Source organism: Anolis carolinensis, chromosome 4, assembly GCF_035594765.1.
Source record: "Anolis carolinensis isolate JA03-04 chromosome 4, rAnoCar3.1.pri, whole genome shotgun sequence".
NCBI classification, from domain to species: Eukaryota; Metazoa; Chordata; class Lepidosauria; order Squamata; family Dactyloidae; genus Anolis; species Anolis carolinensis.
In genome coordinates, this window is record NC_085844.1 from 40,610,770 (window position 1) to 40,632,470 (window position 21,701).

The following is a 21,701-nucleotide window of genomic DNA, read 5'->3' on the forward strand; positions in this document are numbered from 1 at the left end:
GGGACCCTGGCATAAGAATAGGCCCACCTACTGAGTCCTGAGGCCCACTCAACAATCCTAGGAGTATCTTGACCTTTCTGCTACTCCTTTTTACCATTGCCTCCTGTTCAACTGCCCTCTACAAGTGCAGGCGCAATGAGGAAACCATGCCCCTGAACTGTCCCCATTTGGCAAGGATAATTCCAATTTATCCTGTTATTCCACTTTTTCAACTGTTTTAAAGATGTCCCAGTGTCACTCTCCCTCTTTCCTCCTTTGCCCTCAGTTTGCTCTAGTTTCTGCAAACTGTATTCAAAGTACAAAAATAGCTTGCACTCAATTAATTCAGCAAAAGGATTGGGAGAGGGGAGGAGATGAGTGAGAAGACAGGATTTCCCCCCTCCTTTGATATTCAGGAAAAAAGCAAACTGCTGCAGCCCCTTCTCGCTTATTTTCTTCCTCATTAATAATTTGGCCCTGTGTGTATCAATTAGCGGAGGATATGGAAAGGTGAAGAAGAGAAGGAGGTGCAGTCACATCCATGTGAGTTATTCTTTTCTTCTGGGACATGGTCAGGGTCAGTATGAAGGTTGTCCTGGATGGGCAACTGCCAAAGGCCCCCATCATAGTAGGGGGTCCATTGCTAGAGTCCCCTGGAACTACTCTTCTTTTTCTCATGCTCTAGAGCAGTGGTTCTCAACTTGTGAACCCCCAGATGTTTTTGGCCTACAACTCCCAGAAATCCCAGCCAGTTAGCCAGCTGTTAGGATTTCTGGGAATTGAAGGCCAAAAACATCTGGGTACTCCAGGTTGAGAACCACTGCTCTAGACCAACAAGGGTGATGGTGTGAAGGAAGAACAGTAGATTATATCACCTGTTTCCTCCTGTGGCTCTGAAGTAGCCACAAGTGTTGCCATTTTAATTATGAGTTTGCACCTATATCATAGCAAATCTAATGAGAAGCTACCAGCTTAAATATATGCAAAGTACTGGTTGTCCAGTCCAGTCTCCCTTGCCCTGTTGATTTGCTAAGCAAAGTATTTACAGCCTTTTACCAGAGCCCTCTGCAGATTTATGTCAGCAGCAGTCCTGCAGGTGAAAATGGAAACCACATTTGAAGAAAGGAGGCTTTGGGGCTGAATTGGGCCAGAGGGACAACAGTGCACTGGAAGCATGAATGACAATAAGGAGCAGAACAGAAACACATTCGACCCTGAAAGATTTGTAAAGTGACACAGAAGCAGCAGGCATAGTTTATCATCTGGTCTGGGGATCTTAAGCAGGAGACATCTGCATTCAGCTTTCTCCTTTAAATCCTTTTCCACAGAAGCAAAACATAACACACGGAGCGAACAAAGTGATGGCAGCTGATTAACATCTGTTGGTTTGATTAAGATCATATAGATGGCAGATTTTCAGGATCCAATAACTCTCTGGTTTGCAACAAAGAGAGACTTTGTGTAGTAGAGCCTGCCCTGCCCATAAAGACCCATATGCTTTGCATTCGCCTTTCACACCTGGAGCAGGAGGGAAGCTAGGGTGCCCCAATTGCTCGTGTAAATTCCCTTTTATGTTAGACCAATAAAATATATTAACAGGCATTCCCGCTACTGTTGGTATTGCATAATAATGGAGTGGAAATTGTAGGCCAGCAAGACATGACTTATAGGAGATTCCAATGTAGCATCACGTTAATTGTGAGCTAGGAAGAAGCCAAGAGGATTTTTCTTGTAGCTAAGGAAAATATTGTTAACTTATTTGGTTGTTTTATTATTATGTTGTAAATTGTGTAGCTAGCCTTCTTTGTTTCCTTGAAGTATTAACCATGGAATTTTGAAGTATTACTATAGTAAAAGGAAAGAGCTAATGAAATTCTGTTCTCTCATTATTGTATATGTACTTATAATAACTTGTGACCTAAATCAAGATTTCTAGCCCACTTAGAATAAAACCATTAAGTCAATAACACTTAGGACTTCATCACATTCAATAAAATAATGATGATGATGATGATGATGATGATGATGATGATGATGATGATACCAGGGGACTCAAAGCAATTCAAATGGGGACCAAGCCCAAATCAACAGATAAAACAATATGACAAAATTATATCAATGTCAAATCAATGTTTCTACACATTTAAGAAACAGCTACCAACTGAGCCCATCACCTGATGCAAGCTCATACAGTGAGTTCCAGGTATTTCATCATTTCTAAAATGTGGTTCTTTCCTATGCTTCCTAAGTCATTTGGTAACTGACATGTTTTGCGATTCCCCACCTAGAGGTGTGTAAAATCACCTAATTTACCATGTAATGGGAATTCCGCCTTGCCTGCTTGTAAAGATAATGACGATGTCATCATGGATGGAAAAGCCAAGATGGGCATTACTGATTCCTTTCTTCCGCCATTACCGTTTTGGGACCAAGGAGGAAGGTACGGTCATTTATATATTCTCTTAAACATAAAATAAATAGACTTACCTTTAGAATTTAGAGTTATCTGTACTTGTAAAGAGAAATTGTAATATCCAAAGGAAATGGGAAAGGAGACAATGGGAGGAGAAAAATGTATCCTGTGTGATGAGAAGATAAACGGATATTTGGGGGGAAAAGCAGAAAGAGGGAAACCATGTGGTGGGAGTAGGAAAATCATCCATTTCATCTCAAAACAGGACTTTGTGAAGCTTAAGGGGAATATAACGATCCCAAATGCTTTACTTATCCCATGGGATTAATTCCTTAGTTAAGTGTTGATTTACTAGGTCCTCATTGATTGGTACACTAGCTGGAAGTAACAATTAGATTTTGTTCTTTACAAAACACATCATTAAATTGTGGAACTTACTGCCACAGGATGCAATCATGGTCACTAACCTGAATAGCTTTAAAAGAATATTAGAACAATGCATTGAAGGTTAATGACAAGTAATAATGATTGAGACATATGATCTCTAGCATGGCCAGAATCCACCTTTGGCAATATGCCCAGGCATCTTCTGGTTGTGCAGGCAGTTGCATCTTTTAAAACCTGCACAAGAAAGTATTCAATATTTCTTTTTGTAAACTTACTAATTTTGCATGGCACAATGGGACAGTTGGTCACCCAGCCTTATGAGATAAGAAAAAAAACAAGAGATAAAGCATGGAGGGGGGCTGGAAAGAGGAAAAGAAGCAAAGTATAACATACTTAAGGTGAAACGTGTTTATATTATTACTATCCTTTAACAATCACTCCTATTAACTAATACTTTCCTTCTTCTCCCCAGTCTCAAATCCCTCGTAAGGATGCCAGTTGGGCTTTTCACTCTGCTATTATTACATTGGATCTCATTCTTTGTCTCTTAACAAGTTTTGCTAGACCAGGAGAGCAGGAGGATGCTGTTTCATTTTGTTCAGCCAGAGCCCCTTCTGTAGACATCTGGAAGGCCATTGCAGCTGAACTAGCTAAACATGAACTAGCTAAGCCTTTGATCTGGTACATCATGGCTTTTCTAGTGTTCTTTTGTCTCCAATATGATTGTGTTACCACATGCCTTTGATTTTCATTTTTAAATCTATATGGCAGATATGTATATGTCCTTTCATCCAATAGATTCCAAGACAATAAACAGAAAATATATCCCAAATCATTTTTTAAAACCCCGAAATATTAACAATAAAATTGGAACATAAAAGTACTACAGCCTAAGACATTTCTCGGATTAAAATGTCTGAGAAAATTAAAATATATAATATAGGTTGTCAGGTGTCACCACCATTCTTCAGAATAGCCATTTAATAATCAAAGCACCACCACAGAAAACCTGCTTCCTTTCTTTGTTCTATAGCCCATGTCTGATTAGAAAGATGCTGAGTTTTAGCAGGTGATCACTACTCTCATTTGGGAAACGAGACTCTTTCAGACATTTTCCAAGTGATAATTTGGAAAGGATCAGGAAAAAATATATATTTGTTTTGGTAGCTTTAGATGGCCAAAAAAGTAACTCTAGCTCAAATAATGGTCTCATTTTCTTTAGATGCAGATATTTTTCAGGGGATGTGAATTCTAATTGACAACTCCATTCATACGGAAACATATGATGGAAAATGGTGACAACATGTTTGAATTTATTTGTTTTGCTGCAAAGCAAGCAATGTATAACTCATTCTTTAAATGTAGGAGTGATAACTGTCTCCATTAACACATCATCAGATGCTTTTTTCTCTCCTTATGGCTGATGGTGGTTTCACAAGGAGATTTCTGCAGCAATATAGTCTGAAGCAACCCAGATGGTTCTGTTCAAACACAATTGGACACAGTCTTTATAGTAATTGCACGGCCTGCTTTTTTCCTAATTTATTTGAATCTGAAGGGTTTCTTTTCATTGTTGCTTTAGATTTTTAAAGTCAAGCCACATCTGTTTTATACAACAGATCATTCTGAAAGAGAGCAAGGCAGTCTATGAAAGATACTGCAGGTCTATGATTACTATTGCTCAATTTCTTTGCAATCCAAAGCAATAAATTGAAATCCAAAGAGACAATTTATGTGTGAACGAATGTACCCACAGTAGCACCCATCCTTGAACAGACAAGCCTCTCTTCAGTTGCAAAATGATTTGCCTTTCTGACTGGATAGAATTAGCCAGCAAAAGTTTGCACAGAAGAAATCCAGAGTAAGCTTCCTTTTTTAACTTTAGAGGGATCTGGGGAACAATTAAAGGAACTATCCAAGGTGCTGGATCAATTTAGGAGATCTTGGAGAGTTCCTTTACACCTTAGAATAAAATCTGGAGTGAATTCACCAGCCCACTGTTGTCTACTACTCTCCAGAGGCCACACACAACTTCCAATGGTTTTTTCAAATAGAAGTAGTCAGAAGTCCATTTTTATTTAGAGAAATTGGGATTTTTATGTTAAACAGTGCAGTGGGAGTACTGTTTATTTACAAGTTGAATTGCTCCGCTGAATTGCTCCTTTCAAGAAAGGAAATCCAACTTTTCTAATAATCCAAAAAAGAAGGGATGGGTAAAAAAAATAGCTTTGGAAGACCACAATTAGTGCCTATAAATAGTTGTTTTGGATTGTGCTTGTTACACAGGAGTAACCTTTAGAATAACAACCTCAGCCTAATAAACAATGTCTAATTATATTGTGATCCACAAAATAAAAGACACATCTAAAAATTCTGAAAAGGATATTTGAGTAACACAAAATCCCAATACATTTTAGTATTACTTGCTTTCTTCATGCTATCATTTTGCCAGTGATTTTGGAACACCTGCCTAAGACATTTCTCCAGTTTGGACTTTCTGTACTTCCACCCCCCACCCCGAAGAAATGTAAAGTGTTCGCAGGGCATAATGTGTTGAGCCTCTTAACACTAGTCAGCATTTTGAGAGTGTTTCTTTTTTCTCTTGTGGATTTTGTTGGCTACTCTCCAATTTTTGCTCTTTTTATTAGATTAGAGGTAACCATTGTGTCTGGATACTCCTCCCTTTTTCCTGCTCTTATGCACCATAAGTCAAAGTGTCTTAAGATTTCTTACACCTCAGTTAGCTATTACACTCAAACTGAGAAACTGCAATTCAGTCTAGCACTACAAACCTGGCTCATTCTGCCTCACTGCAGAATACATTAGACATATTGCAAAATAGGTTTCATATATCTCATCCCCTCTGTTCCTCAGCACAGCATTGTTTTCAATTGATTCAGGAGGTGAGATCAAAATGAGGTGACTGTAGTGTGGTGGCTGTTTGCTGTTTATCCTTGGTTAGTTTTGCCTTTTAACATTACATGGCCTGTAAGTGCATGCCCTTTATATAAACTTCTTTCAAGTAGTCAGAATGAAAAAAAACATGTACCTAAAAATAAAATAATGAAATGGCTCTTGAGCTCTGAAACATGCTCAGAGAAGTCTGTTAGGGTACCTATCTGTTCAGCCAGGCAGAGGCTCTTCAAACTCCACACAATGGGACCCCATAGGGGAATACATTCCTGGAATTTGCATGAATATGCAGATTCATGAATAATGGAGAAGCCTACTAAAATTAAATATTTCAGTTCCAAGAATACCATAGAGTTGTGCTGGAGGACAAGAAAATGCCTAGAGAGGATATATTTTGTCAGACATGAATGCATGGAACTATGGGTACTGATCCTGGGGGTTTAAGGTGGTACCATATAGTGCTATGATTCCAGTTTAACTCCCATGGTTCTGTCCTATGGAATCCAGAGGCTTGTAGTTTGGTGGAGCTGTGGATCACTATGGTTGAGAATTCTAAATACCCATCCCTAAACGATCAGTTGTCACATCGGGTGGAATCACTATGTAAATTGTAGGTTTTAAATTGTGGATCATATTGTTTGTATAGTTGTAGCCACTTTAAATCTCCTTTTTAAGGACCTCATCACATGAAAGTGGGGAAAACAGAGGGAGTTGTCTCCTTTCATTCCATACCATTCCATTCTGTCTTCAGGGATGGCAGCCATCCCTTGTCTTTTTCCCCATTTCCAGCTGGCTTCTCTCTTGCTTGTGTCATTGGGAGTCAGGTAGCACCCAACTCCTGAGAATGGAGTCTTCCCTCTGTTTCCCTGTGCTGCCATAACCAAGTCCCACAGGCAACCTCCATTTCCCTGTGCTGCCGCAACCGAGTCCCACAGGCAACCAACCAACTGCCTCTATATCTTTATGAACAATACTTTGAAGCTGGTCAGAATTCCTTTGGTCTTTCCCATTTGTGACTGTAAACCTAAATTCCAAGCAAAATTACTTGTGCTAACATTTTTTGTCTTTATTCAGAATACTGACTTGATAAATCATAGTTGCTTTACTCAAGAAGCTGCAGCCTAGAAAACAGCAAGCTCTGTTCAGTTTTAGCAGATGAGTTAAAAACAGAGTTCAGCGGAAGGCTGAAGTTATTGTTTTGACATCCACTGTCTTTTGTCCATATATCACATGGCTCAGAAGTAGGATCATTTTGAAGACTAACTTGGACTCCCTTAGGGCATTCAGAATGAAACACCCGTGAAAACACATAACATCCTTTTGCTGATCATAATCCTGTAACAGGAAATGTGACTATTTGTTACCGTCTGCTTGTGACAATTCTTGGAGTTTTCTTTTTTAAGATGGCTGAGACTATGATACTGCATTATTTATTTATTCAAGTCTTTTAAAGAGTATCCACGGATGCCCCCACTGTCCCCCGGCTTGAGGACTTGAATGCAATGATGTTCTAATATATGGCTGAGTAGAAAACATGTCTTTCATCCCTTGATGAAGCCTATCTTCTGCCTATTCTAACCCCAGTCTCCAACTTCTCCTTAGAAGCAAAGAAACATGGGAAGCTGAGTCAAAGCCATAGAGCCTCCAATTATGGGCGTTTGACAGGGACAATCCCAATTAATATCTACAGCCCCATTTCTCAATTGCTTTAAGAGTATCCCACTTTATCTCTCCTTGCGTTTCTTTCTTTTTCCTCAGCTTACTTTCTTCTTTAAAAAGAATTTGCACTCAATTAACTCAACCATGGGTGGGAGACAAGCTGGCAGAATCTTACCCTTCCCAGTAGACTCAGGCAAAAGCAAACTCTCCTAGCTTGTGTATTGTTACTCATTAATAACTTTTGTCATCATGACCACATTCTGATATTACTTATCTGTGAATCATACTCAGTATCATCAATTCTGTTGTCAACTGGAAGTGGGTCTCCAGAGTTTTAAGCAGGAATCTTTCCTTGATATTACCAGACCTGGCCCTGCTTGAAGAATGTGTCAGGGTGGCATGGTGGTTGAGAGAGCAGGTATAATCACATACACTAAATGTTCTTATTCTAAGGGCTATTCTAATTCATGCAAAGCCAAATGCTTTTTGCTAGTGTCATCATATTCCATGATCAGTTGCAGTTCACACTATACAGAACAGAAGGCAAAAAGACATGCTGTGCTAGTTGTTCCTCATTTCTTGTGTTGCCCTTGGGCCTCTTTCAGAGCTTATGTTCGGAGTGATATTTAAACTGAGGTCTTCTCAGTTCTCTTCCTACCACCACATTCATAGCCTTATCCTACACCCACAAGCTTATTCCTCCAAGTACAAACAGACCTGCTAATAATCTTAAACAGACACAAAACCAGCAAGATCTAGGCCACCATTAGCAAAAATAGAAAAGATGGAGTTCTGATGGTAGCCAGTATCCCTGCAATGTAAATAGTCATGGAAAGTACTGCTTAGCATAAAAATGGAAATGTAGTCATTTGTTTGTTTGTTTCCCCAATACACAAATTAAGGTGGGCTACAATATAAAATCAAAACAAAAAAATGAAAAAACTGCCATGTCAATTTTGAGCACTTGACTAGGAGTCTGGGAGGAACAAACAATAGTACAAAAACGTTTTTAAAACATTAAATAAATTGTCATTAAAAAAAAAGTATCCCAGTGTAGAATACATATAAAACATAAAGTTGAGTTCCAGTGCACCTCATGAAAAGACCCTTCTGTCACACACAGTTCAAGGTCCTGTTTAAATAAAAAGGTCTTTACCTCCCCCAAAAGATATTAGAAAAAGCCAATTTAATCTCCCAGAGCAGGGGTGCACAGTGTGGGAGCAGCTGGTGGGGATGGGAATGGCCTGTACTGGAAGTTTCAGTCTTTCAAATGGTTGCCAGTAAAGCTGGTTCAGCAAAGGACTTATATCTTCCTTGTAATAGTATGACAATCATGGTTGTTTAAAAAAAAAAAAAAGAAACAGCTCCATACCTCAAAGGGTGCTTCCAGACAGTGCCAAAATCTGCATTTTAGAACTAAGTAAAAAAATCACCTGACAACAGGTCCGCACACAGACCTGTCATTCCCAAGATATGGTCCCCCACCATCATCACAGCCTTCTTTTGAAGTAGATAAAGATAGAGGGCAGACGAGAGACATCCAGTGGAAGTTTTTTTAAAAAAAATACCCTTTGTTATGCACTGAACCATATATATGCACATGTGAATATCTTAATATAAACACAAGCACATTCACATGTGCACATATACAGAGATTTTTTTTAAAAAAATCTGTCTCATCTCTCTATTCCCCCAATTTTTAATTCAAAGATTATAAAGTGTAAAAGAAAGACTGTCAGAAAGTTCTAATTGCTCTCCTTTTGTACTTCCTTTGAACCACCTCTGTGTCCTTTTGATAGCCTGATCAGCTGTTTAAAAGTACACGTGTGCTGTAGCAGTCTACACAGGGGGAGGGAAGGAAAGCATGTGTTTTGCATGACTGCAGGGATACACAGTCATGCAAAGGTGCACTTTTTCAGGCTGAATTGGGTTTTAAGTGCATCTTTTTAACCTGATCCCTCCCACACCTTGGCTAAATTTCATTTAGCCATGACCACCACTCCATTTTACCCCGGTTACTTCCAGGTTTTACAGCATGTGTAGAAGAGCCATAAGTTTCATGAGTATGTACTAGTCCAACACTTAATGTTCACAGGATTCGTGTAGATAACTCCCAAGACAAAGGGAAATAGGTGGTGCTTCTGTGTGCCTAAGAAAAAATAGCTACTTAAGAAGAAGAAGCCATTCAGACAAATCCTCATTCAGAGAGAGAGAGAGAGTGTGTGTGTGTGTGTGTGTGTGTGTGTGTGTGTGTGTGTGTGTGTAAGAGGTGGTCTGCTGTCTCAGGAACATAGAAAATTCTCTTATATCAAGTCAGACTATTTATTCATCTATTTCATTATAGTATACAGATGTTATCACCTAGAGCCCCAAGAAGAAGTGGGCAATGAATACAAAATTACTTCTACTACTATTGCTACTACTTTTTGGCTGCCTGGGGAAAAAGACATGAGGGCACTCCTTCATTCCACCTCTGAAAGCCAAGTGGACTGGCTACTGAATTCTTTTTCAACATTGTGGTTTTTGTACCTTCTCTCCATCATAATAGTTTCCTCTATTATGTTGACAGTTCTTCAGAAAGTAGCCGAATGCCATATATCATATATTATTCTGTAAGACTCCACTGTGGCACCCTAGTTATGGAGACTCAGTTGGGGACAACACTAGTGTTATTCTGGCCCCATCTCAAAACATGCCTTTTTGATAAATCCTTCATGACCTAATTGATTTTTATCTAGTTTACACAAGTTTATACAAATAGCATTATTTTTAATTGTTTTAACTGGTTTTAACTTCTCTGGTGATAAGTAATTTTCTATATTTTTACTTAAATTGATTTCATTATACACCACCCTGAGATCTTTGGCTATAGGGTTAATATCCAAGTTCAGACTAGAAAATATATATAGCCCTGGTGTAGGGAGTTCCTAATAAGGAGCATATGACTAGGTATAAAAGAAAGAAAAACAAATGTAGTGAACCACATACCACACCAAACAGAAGCATGTTAATTTCCAATGCAGACCTGGAGCTTTGGCCTAGAAGGAACAAACAAGATCTCAACAAAGCTCTCTCTAGACTTTTAGAGAATGAAAATTGAGAATTTAACGAGCACACTGTTGAAAACAAATCATCAGGCACTGATGAAGCTGACAAGGTAAAATAAGGGTCATCTCCAATTCAATCTACATCACCTTAAATACTTTCAAAGGCAACTGTGGTATTGAGCTGGAAAATTGCCTAAGCAAAAGGCTTTAGTGTGTAAACAATTTGAGGGTAATCAACACAGTCTTTCCAAATGCCACAAGTGATTTTTCTCCTAGTTGTCTTACCACAAAAGTCACAAAACGATTTTTTTTTCTCCAAAAGAGGAGGACTTCTCTAGCAAAATTGGAATTTGGAAAAGTTACTTTTGTGGATGATGACTTCCAGAATCTTTCTGCCAACAATTAGAGACCATCCTAGCTGGGGGAGTATGGGAGTTGTGGGCAAAAACTGGAACCTTTTCCAAAAATGAACCAAATTGTCTTAGCCGATTTGGCCACAGTACAGATACTTTCCAATGAACACAAGAATAGCTTAAGAAAGCAGGTTTAGCTAAGAAATCTCCCATTCAGGTCAAATGTGTCCAGACATGGCAGCATTTTCTACTAGAATCACTATTTTTTATTTATTTCTGTTCATACTATATTTTTGCTACTGAGTCAATGCTTAGAGTTATTTCCCCTCCATTTCCAGAGTGTGTGTGTATGTGTGTGTGTGTGTGTGTGTGTGTGTGTGTGTATAGCATATGTGATTTGTAGGTGTGTTGGTGGTGTGTTTGTGATGTGCTTGTAGTGGGTGTGCCTAGTCCATTCATCTCACATTGTCCCCAGATGTGCTTCATGTCTGCAACACCCCCTACAATCTTAAAGAAGTCTGTCCTCCAATGAAATTTTCCTTCAGATACCAAATTTCTAACTTTGTAGTAACTTAAAACTACCTTTGAGCATTTAAAGATACAGTTTAGACATCCAAAGGAAAGAAGCAGAAAAGGTGACCAAAAGGAGAACACAGTAAATGAAAGAGATTTCTAATGTCTAACTCTCTGCAATCTTAGAAATTTAAGGACTGCAGGAAAATGTCAATTCTTTTGGGGGAGAAATATCCTCATATAAGCCTACCCATCTGTTAAGATCTCCCCGAGAGGCCCTTCTCTTTGTTTCACCATCTTCACAGATATTTCTGGTGAGAAAATGGGATAGGGTCTTCTCAGTGGCTGTCCCCAGACTCTTGAGCTCCGTTCCTATAGGAATTAGACACATGCTGTTCTAGTTATCTTTCTGCAGGCAGGTGAAAACATATTTTTATAAAGGTAATGGATCAAGATAAAAGGATCTTGCGTAAAGTGCTGTAATGTCTATTTGTAATTTTATTTTAATGGCTATGTTTTGATTGGTTTTAATTTAATTAATAATTACATTTTGTGAGGTAAAAATGTAACTATGTTTGTTTTAAGTGTTATAAGCCACATTGAAGCCCCTTCCACACTGCCCCTATATCCCAGGGTCTGATCCTAGATTATCTGGAGATTCATCCAGTTTAAAGAAGTTAATTGTTGTAAACTAGTCTTCTGCTTCTGAGGAGGAGGTAGAACAGGAGGCTGAAGAGGTAACACTTGAGGATTTGGGGCCAAGTGTTAAAGAAGGAGGAGAGGAGGGGGACATATTACAAGTCCCTACATTTTTAGCACAGCGAAGGGCAAAAGAAGAAAGGAGAAGGTCAGCTAGAATCATAGCAAAAATGCTGAGCAATCAGGAACATCTGTGCTTGGAGCTCAGCTCTCTAAATTAGCAGCAAAGCCAGAAGTCAGTGCTGGCTGCAACTGACTAACATGGTGTGTTTGTGTTCCAGTCTTCATGCAACAGCTCCAGTGTTGGCTTTGCAAAAGACTTCTTGCCACAAACTCTTGTTCCTGCATATTGTAAGCCTTTTTGCCAAAGATTCTTGCTCCTATCTGCTGTGAAGACTTGTGTCAAAGACTTTTGTTTCACGTCTGCTCTAAGACCTTGCATTGCTTTTGAACTATACCTTCTGTTTCCTTTACTGCTGTTTGCATTATTATTATTTTGCTGAAATAAAGCTTTTTTTATTACCTTTGCTCATGTTGTAAGGCTGTTTCTGGAGCAAAACAGGACATTAATCTGGGATCAGATCCTAGGATATAGGGCAGTGTAGAAGGGGCCTGAGTCACAGATTGGGAAGAAAGATGGAAGCTAATGATGACAATTACAATGATCATGGTTCTGGGAACTTACGTTTTCATAAACCAGGTTATATCTGAAAATAAATGAACTGAGCAGATAGAACATCTGTATTCAGCAAGGGGATGCTGTTACATTAGTACATATACCAATATCCCAGGGTCTGATCCTATATTATCTGCTTATCCTAGATTATTTGGCAGTGGAGACTCAGCCAGTTTAAAGCAGTTAATCTGGGATCAGATTCTAGGATATAAGGCAGTGTAGAAGGGGCCTGAGTCACAGACTGGGGGGAAAGATGGAAGATAATGATGATGATTATTATGATCATGGTCTGCAAACAAATGAACTGAGCAGACTGAACATCTGTATTCAGCAAGCGCCACTGTTACATTTGTACATAGGACATCCAGCAAAAGGACTGTTGCGTATCAGGATCAGAGGCGGTTCAACCACCAGGCCAACTAGGCAGTTGCCTGTGGTGTCATCTTGTTGGGGGCGCCATCAAGGCAACTCCTGTCTCCTGTGGCCTGCCTCCGCAAGGTATTGAATTGCTTTTTCTGTTGATTTGTTGTAAAACATGATGTTTTAGTGCTTAATTTGTAAAATCGTAATGTAATTTGATGTTTAATAGGCTTTTCCTTAATCCCTCCTTATTATCAAACATTTTCGCTTATCCAACACTTTTATTTTTCAGTGATTGGTTTGGGGGGTGGCGCCAAAATTCTGTTCGCCTACACTTGAAAAATACCTAGGGCTGGCTCTGATCAGGATTGATGCACAATGGAACCCAAGGCACAAGAGGACATTACTGTCAATGTCCCACTGTGCATCTTCACAATTCATCAAGAGAATTCCCTCACTTTTCTGCTATGTAGCAAACTATCTGTAAAGGTATGTAATATAGACTGCAATAGAGAATTCCAGCTACCACCACCAAAAATTATTCTTATTTGCTTCCTCTCTGTAGCTACTGTACATCCCTGCTTAAAATCATGTTCCTATTATGTCTACTCTTGACCATAAATTCTACAGCTATGAACCTTTGTAAACAATATATGGAGACACGTTACCACTTAACTACCTAGTGGGACGTATGGTGAAAGATATTTCAAAGATCAATTATGGGGTGCAAACTGATTCTTGAATTTCTAGTTCTGGTTCATTGTAATCACTGCTCAAAGTACTAACAATCCATAAGGATCAGTAGAAACCCCAGTATAACAATTAAAAGTATACAGCTGGAATGTGCCACAGTGAAGACATTTGCAATATATTAAAATATTTGTAACTCCAGTATATGAAGTGTTGTATTTAAGATTGAACTCATTGGTACTTGGCAGATATTCAAATCAAGAAAGTTATAGCAAACTGTGGTATATTAGGGTCCATACACTTATATTACATCTAGCTAAACTTGCACAATTTAATGAGCTTTTAATCTCAGTTATTGGAATGTATTTACTGACTATAAACTTACCAACAAATATTTATGTTTAAAATAGCATCCAACACACATAAATTTGGTTGAAAATTATGAATGTAGAATAGCCAGTCTAGTTCCTAGATATAGGGCATCTTGAAATGTCCCTCAAGTCTGTACATTATTTGCGTTGGCTGTGACTCATACTGAAATCCCAGTCTGCTGTATTAAACTAAACCATAAATTAAAATGTATGTTTCTAAGAGCATGTATATATTTATACACAGCACATAAAACCATACAACATGAGTGTACTTGAAATTACATGTGGATGGAGACATATATCCACTTACCAGGAAGTAAGCCACATTAAGTTTTTATAGGAATATTTCTGAGTAGATTATCTAGTATTGTGCTATAATTCTTTTGCAGGCTATAGAAACAGTCCAACTTACAAACAATTCATAGTTAGGAATGGGGCTGAGACAACAGAAAGTGAGAGAAATCTACACCAAGGAAAGGAAATTCACTCCTGGAAGAGTTATCATGGCAAAAAGTTGTCTCCACTGAAGCTTTACCACCAATCCTTGTTTCCACAGCAAGCCACTTGGTATATGCTGGTAAGGAGGGGAATTTTGTAGAATTCTGAAAGAAAGCTTGAAATATATCCTATACATTTCAGTGCAAATATAGGAACAATTACAGTAGAGTTTCACTTATCCAACATAAACGGGCTGGCAGAATGTTGGATAAGCGAATATGTTGGATAATAAGGAGAGATTAAGGAAAAGCCTATTACACATCAAATTAGGTTATGATTTTACAAATTAAACACCAAAACATCATGTTATACAACAAATTTGACAGAAAAAGTAGTTCAATACACAATAATGCTAAGTAGTAATTACTGTATTTATGAATTTAACACCAAAGTATCACGATGTATTGAAAACTTTGACTACAAAAATGCGTTGGATAATCCAGAACATTGGATAAGCGAATGTTGGATAAGTGAGACTCTACTGTACTTGACAGTTGCCTTCCTTCTATGACAAAAGTGTTGGACTTATGGCTTCTTCCAACTTGATGTTTCTATGATTCTATTACAATAATGGAATTGTTACTTTTTGTTGTTGTTGGCCTTCAAGTCAACCCCAAATTACCATGACAGATTTATTCAACATTTATTCAGAAAAGATTTGTCACCACCTTACTTTAATACTTGGAGAGTATGATTTGCCCAAGGTCACCCACTGTGTTTCCATGGCTGAAAGCAGATTCAGACCTGATCTCCCAGAGCCTTAGTTCCAACACTCGAATCACTGTAATACATATAATGATCTAATACACATGTATTAATATAATACATAATAATGTATTAATATATTAATATAGCAGCCTTGCGTCCCCTCCGACATTGAGAAAGGCGGAGTAGAAATGTCGTATATAAATAAATAAATATCTTTCTGGCAAAAGTTAGATTACAGATAATAATATGCTGGTGCTTTTCACTGGCCTGGTGATCTGTTAACACAATGTAAGATACTTTTTGTAGTGGCACATGGTGATGGTGCAGGGATAGTAGTGAAATTCAGAGAGAGCAGACCTGCCAACTTGCTGGGATTTTTGGGAATTGTAGTCCATAACACGTGGGACCCACAGGTTGAGAACCACTAATGTAGACAATCCACCAGGCAGCTCCCTCTCCTGACAGTTCCATACGCACTGCTTCCTCTCTCCTTATCATAACGGTCCCTGCAGCTATTCTACTCCTGTCACGGTGCTGCCTGCTACACTAATTACATCTATGCCAGCCAGCAAAAATCACAACCTAAGGTAGAAATCTTATGCAGACTTATGACCCCATCAGACTGGGTATTGCTCTGATTCCTCTTTACCTTTGCCACCACAGTACCAACACGGGAGGCTTCCCACATTACATTGGTAACAATGGGGGAAAGCCAGGTGATGAACACTTCCCCATGTGGAATGGAATTCAAGCGATGTGGAGTGACAGGTTCCCCATGCCCCCCATAGGCACCACCAAATTTGCCATGATCCATGGTAATTCCAGCAGCCAGCATGATGAGAATCTAACTTGGAAGTGAATTCCACTGGATGTATTGGATTGACTCCCACATCCGCCTGAATCTGATTAGCAGCAACCCTGTATACACATAATTTCTTATTATTTTTGTTGTCTTCAAATTATTTCTGATTTATGGTAACCCTAAGGTGAACCTTTTCGTGGCAAGATTTGTTCAGAAGGAGTTTGCTTTTGCCTTTTCTGAGAGTGAGAGAATTTGACTTGCCTAAGGTTATCCAATGGGTTTCCATGGCTGAGCGGTATTTGAACTTTGGTCTCCAGAGTCCTAGTCCATATCTCAATCTCTATTAGAAATTAAAGAGAATATTAAAGAAACATTCTGGGACAGAATTATGAATTCCGAAAAAAAATTGATAACAAAGATATATAAAAAAATTCTTGAATGGCAAACTGAGAAAGAATTTGTGAAAGAATGCATGACAAAATGGGCAATAAATATTAAGAAAACAATTCGTATGGACCAATGGAAAAATATGTGGAACAAGAAATTAAAACAAATGTATTCATATGACTTAAAAGAGAACTGGATAAAAATGTTCCATAGATGGTACATAACTCCAAAAAAAATTAGGATTTATAAACAAATCTCTACAGACCACCTGCTAGAAATGCAAAAAAGAACAAGGATCATTTTTTCACATGTGGTGGACTTGTGAAAAAGCAAAGAGATATCACAAAAAAATTGAATATCAAATATCAAATGAGACCAGAACATTTATTATTAGGAATTTCAGAAGAAAATTTAAAAGAAAATGATGAACTCTTAATTAACTATATGATGACGGCAGCGAGAATGGTCTACGCAAGGAACTGGAGACAAGAAAAGATACCGGACGTGGATCAATGGCTGTTAAAATTAATGGAAATTAAGAATATGGACAGACTTTCATATTTACTAACTAAACAACAAAGATTACCAAAGAAAAGTACTGACTGGCAACCTCTGCTGAACTTTTTTGTAAAGGAAAAGCATATTAAAACAATAGAATCATAGAAAGGTTGTGACACAACAACAAAAATAATATGGAGTACAGGGAAGCTATGATAATAAGGAATAATAGAAACATTGGGGAAGATTCCCTGAATGACTTTATCCAATATAGATAAAGACGGAAGTCAATGAAACTTTTTGCACTTTTTTCCCCTTCTTTCTCCCTTTTTGGTTTTATTCTTTCTCTCTTTTATCTTATTTCCTACTTTACTATAAACCACAATGTTCCCCCACTTTTATTGTATTCTTTTGAAAAAAAATCACATAAATGAAATTTAAAAAAAGAAAAGAAAGAAATTAAAGAGACTATATTCAGCATTTCAAGCAAACATATAATCACCCGGCTCCAAACAAAATGGAACCGTGAAATGGCTGATGGTCCCCCATTGACGACAGGCATGTCATCAGCACTAGAACAACAGGGGAGAAGGGAGGAGAAAAGGAGGTTAATCCAGAATTTGACACTCTGGATCAGTCTTGTGACATTGGATCTATGTAGAACCACCCTTAGAAAGAATGAAATTGGAGACTGACCAACAGTTACCTAGGCAAGTAGAGTCCAATCATTTTTTCCCCCCACAGAGTTCTCATAATTGCTTCTTATATGAGGTTGGAACATATATCTCTTTCAAAGAAGCATTTGTAGCCTCCATCCAACTGGCCAGTCCTCTTCTGGCAGCTTTGATTAGCCAAGATGGCTGGGGTCTAACAGAACAATGGTTGTCCTCAGATCTCCAAGCAACTTGCCCATGTCGTCATGTTAAACAACCTGAAATGTATCCATCAAAACTGGACGAGTTCCTGCCTCAGTTACTTCCCCAGACCCCACCTTCAATGTGGAGTTTCGGGGCCCTTCCACACAGCCATATAACCCAGATTATCAAGGCTGGTAATCCATAATATCTGCTTTGAACTGGATTATCCAAGTCCACACTGCCATATAATCCAGTTCAATGTGGATTTTATACAATTGTGTGGGAGGGGCCATAGTGATCTGTCCATGACCAAGGACTATGTGCTCTACCTTTTAAAGTAGAATATATGCTCTGTCTTTTAAAAGAGTCTCCCAGCTAAATGTGCACCAGAGATTTCAGACTACAGCTCTCTGACCACAACCTATGCTGGCTGGGTCTAGGAAGATCAACCATAACTATAATCCTTAGCTGATGTATATCATCTTTTAGTGAAGTGGGGGGGGGGGCACTAATTCAAGGCTCCATCCCTCTGGGATCATATCTCCATTTCTTTACAACTGGCTTTACAGCACATACTCTAACTAGGTATTTTGCTGTGGTAACTTCTCTCTGAGTCTAGATTTTGCACAGTAGTTTCAGAGTTCAATGTTCAACAGAAGGATCCTCATTATCTGGCTCAAGATGAGTAGAAAGATTGGCAGGGTAACCCGCAACCTCTTTGAATATTGCATTCCAACACGAAATTACATATTTCCAAGATATCTTAAGATACTTTTTAAAAAGAAGAAGAACGGAAGCAGGAAAATTAAAAGAGAGAATATATACATGCAGCCTAAGGCTGGATTCCTTCTTTCAAGAGAATACATTAAAAACAAACCTCGACAAAGTCTTCAGCTTTCAGGTTAGCGGGTATAAATTCATCTGCACCGCTTTTGATGTGGAGGCTTGACATACATTTTGGAATCAGGTCTAATTTAATAACCAAGACTATATTCATGATTTGCATGCCGCTACTACCATCATCCTCACCTCCTCACCCTCTCATGTTGAGTCCTGTCAATGCAAAAGAGGACAGAGCCTGCCCTGCATGTCAGCTCATCAACTATTGACAGTGGAAAAGGCTGATTAAAAGCCTCTGGGGGGTTGCTATGTTGCTGATCGCACAGAGTGCTCATAAACTTATGCATCTTTGGAAAACTATCATGTGTTTTTAACTTCCTGAAGAATTCTTGTAAAATATAACTTAACCACATTACCCTTTGTCCCGTGCTTTTATTCCACTAATGGACAAATTGGGAGGAGGCTGAGAACAAATGTGCTATTAATTACCCAGATGGCTTTTTAATAGAACCTTGGATTATTGCTCAGCCACGAAACATTGTCCAGAAATTTCTTAATAATGCCGGTGAGTGCTGCATTCTTTCCAAGAGAATAAAGCTGCCATTGACCAAGAGGGCTAGGCTATGTCAGGTTAGTTTAAGAGATAGCAGACAAAGAGCAAGTATTGTATAGGTGGAATGACAAGGCATATCCTAGCTGTCCAGCTTCTCCTGCAATGACAGATTTTCTAATTCGCTGCAGATTCTCAGAAAAGTGGGTGGTCAGCTCTGGAGAAAGCAACAGTGCTTCTATTGATACTGGGTGGGAGAGACATAATTCTGAATTTACTTGGATTGATTTAATGAAGCACAGTCTTAGTATAAGGATAAAATTAGTATTAATGCATTAAATGTTAGGTCAGAATGTTAAGTCTCATTGTTGAAAGATCTACACACACTAAGTCAAGGCTTAATGCAGGCAGGTAATTTACATTAAATTAATTCCTTGTGTATTTGTGGTGCCTAAACAAAGCAAAACAAAACAAAATCTACTTGTTTCAACTTGTAAAGTTATATAATAGTTGGATAAGGAAATACTAATAAACTATGAGTAAAGGAAGTTAAACATCTTTTGTGCTTATTTGTTGTTTATGATGCTTACCTGGACTCGTGCAGTGAATTGTGCTGCGGGAAAAGCTATGCATTTGCTGGGCTCCAGGAATACAGGGCAGACATTATTGTGTGTGGTGCTGTGTGCCAAGACTTTGCACATGATAGGGATGGAGCACCTTCTTAGAAACTTCACTTTGTGGCCCAACCTCTTGTCTCCAGGCTGGTTACTTTACCTGGGTTCTTTGTTTTGTTTTTTTCCTGAATTTGGGAGACTTCAATTACAGTCAACTTTCCACATTTGTGGGTTTGACTTTTTCAGATTTGATTATTCAGAGATATGATGAATATATATTCTCTAGCAATTTCTAGGTCCTCCAGTGCAACTGTATGGTCCACTTCCATCAGATGTCATGATGGAATCTGGAAGTTCCTAGAAAAAAAAACTCTTCTCTAGGCATTCATATGATCTCCAGTGGAATTTTATGGTCAACCTAGATATTCCGATTCATGTTTTTTCCACTTTTTAAACAATCCTGTGCCCCTAGCCCCATTGACTGACTGTATTAGCTAAGAGTGGTGCCCATAAATAGGCTGTCTTTAACAGGTAGCTTGGGGAAATATATGACTACAGTGTTCAGCTTGACATCTTTTTGATGAAGGGTGGGGCTCTGTAACCACGTCTTAGGACCTGGAGGGTGGTGAAGGAATCGACTCTTGAGGCTTACTTGTGGGTTTGCTTTCCCTTACAGTCCTGGGACTTCAATGGGGATACCCGGGTTTACCTTCCTGTAAATTATATGGGATCAACCCAATTGTCGAATTGCCCTTGGGGCTTGTGTGTTTCACCCAAGACTGAGTAGATTACATTTTTATTGTGAACTGGATGTTGGCCTTAGTTAGTAACATAAAAGGAATTGCAATGTTCATTGATTAAATGTGTTTGACAGCCTGAGCTCACCTGAAATACTGAGATCACATTAAAGTCAATGAAACATCCATCATTTTAAATCCTTGTCCTTTGATCTAAACAGGTCATAGACTGGGCTGCTAACAAATTGACTACCTTGTTTCCATTCATTCATTAAAATTAAAATGCTGTTTTTCACAATAGATTACATTCTGAGTATATTTATAGAAGAAGTTTCTTAAATCAGTGAAGTAGAATAATGATGAAATAATTTGGGAGTGATTGTTTCTACTTTATCTAAATAAAGTCATGGAGAAATGACTTTAGAGATCTACACTTATTATTTCAGTATTTCTGCACTCATTACTTCAAGATGCCTTACAATTATTAAAACCAATGCAATTAAAAGCACTTACAAAAAGAGAAATAAAAGCCAAACAGATATCTTAAGAAGAATGAAGATATGTCTTACTAGCTTGTACATATAAGAGATGCAGATAATTGATTAAACTTGAAGCCCAATCCTACACCATTTCTAGTTGAAGCCCTACAGATAGCGATACTGACATTTGGGAAATATCAATATTCTTGTGCACAAAGAGAGAAATACATCTGAATCTTTTAAAAGCCTTTCTCTATATTTTATTGTTCTTCTGATGACTTCAAGTGCTACCAAGGCTAGAAACCTTCAACTCTGAGTGCAACTTGAATGTATATATATAGTAGTTTGATATCATCATAACCTATATAATCATGTACTGTATTTTGGTCTCTGTTCTGTGTGATTAATGTGTATTTTATAGAAATGCTTTGATGTGTATCTTTTATGGAACTGCATTTTAATATGTGTGTTTGTAGAATTTTTATAGTATTTGTGTGTTTTTGACTACTGTGACCTGCCCCATGAGGAGAGGCGGGTAAGAAATAAAATTATTATTATTATTATTATTATTATTATTATTATTATTATTATTATTATTATTCCAATCCTATAGAATCCTAAAATTTGTTACTATGACAAGATGCATAGAGAGCTCTAAAGGTGGGCTTGAA

At 38.2% G+C, this 21,701-nt stretch overlaps 1 long non-coding RNA gene across 1 annotated transcript in view; it reads left to right on the forward strand.

The window, feature by feature from the left end:
* The first annotated feature begins 1,339 nt into the window (after positions 1–1,339).
* The window catches only part of LOC103278518 (uncharacterized), a 32,058-nt gene continuing 11,696 nt past the window's right edge, over positions 1,340–21,701 (forward strand). The window contains exon 1 of the long non-coding RNA XR_010005964.1: positions 1,340–2,419. This is a non-coding gene — a long non-coding RNA (uncharacterized LOC103278518). The remainder of the gene's footprint in view (positions 2,420–21,701) is intronic.